Raw genomic sequence first — 797 nt, forward strand, 5'->3', positions numbered from 1 at the left:
TCACAGGTGGAGAAAAAGGAAGATATTTCCAATGGTGGGTCTGCCCGACACTCCACCCCAGTTGACACATCCCTAGGCTCATGGAAATTTTGTTTGCTTCTTTGTAATTAAGCACAAAGCTACACAATGAGCTATCTGTGCTCTGCCCACCACGGGTATCGAAACCCGGATTCTAGCGTTGTAAGTCCGCGGACATACTGCTGTGCCACTGGGGGGCTGGTGATTTTGAAAGTTTATAATGGTAAAATTCAGGGTTCAATTCTCGCAGTGAGTACAGCACAGATAGCTCATTGTGCAGTTTTAAGCTTAAGCAACACTCTAAAAGGCAAACATTATGCCATTATTAAGATGATACTTGTGAAAATTTTAAATAACACAGATGTTTAAAGAAAAAAAAATCAACGATTAATGATACACAGTAAATATTTGAAAATTACACTTTCCTCATTCTCAAAATAGAATGAACAAAATTCAACTAATAATTTACTGTATAAAGATAAAAAAAAGTAAGGCTGGGAACAGTCTCAAACATTCTACGTGTTTCAACGTCTTACTGTCACATCATTAGGACTAAACATTCTACGTGTTTCAATGTCTTACTGTCACATCATCAGGACTAAACATTCTACATGTTTCAACGTCTTTCTGCACCTGTCTCCACACCTTGCTTGCCGCGAGTGTAACAGAGGCAACCCACAGTCACCATAATCTCCTCTAACACGCAAGGCCCGGCATGGCCAGGTGGTTAAGGCACTCGACTCGCAATCTGAGGGTCGCAGGTTCGAATCCCTCTCACA

The sequence above is a fragment of the Limulus polyphemus genome, unplaced genomic scaffold (assembly GCF_000517525.1).
Source record: "Limulus polyphemus unplaced genomic scaffold, Limulus_polyphemus-2.1.2 Scaffold4818, whole genome shotgun sequence".
Taxonomy (NCBI): domain Eukaryota; kingdom Metazoa; phylum Arthropoda; class Merostomata; order Xiphosura; family Limulidae; genus Limulus; species Limulus polyphemus.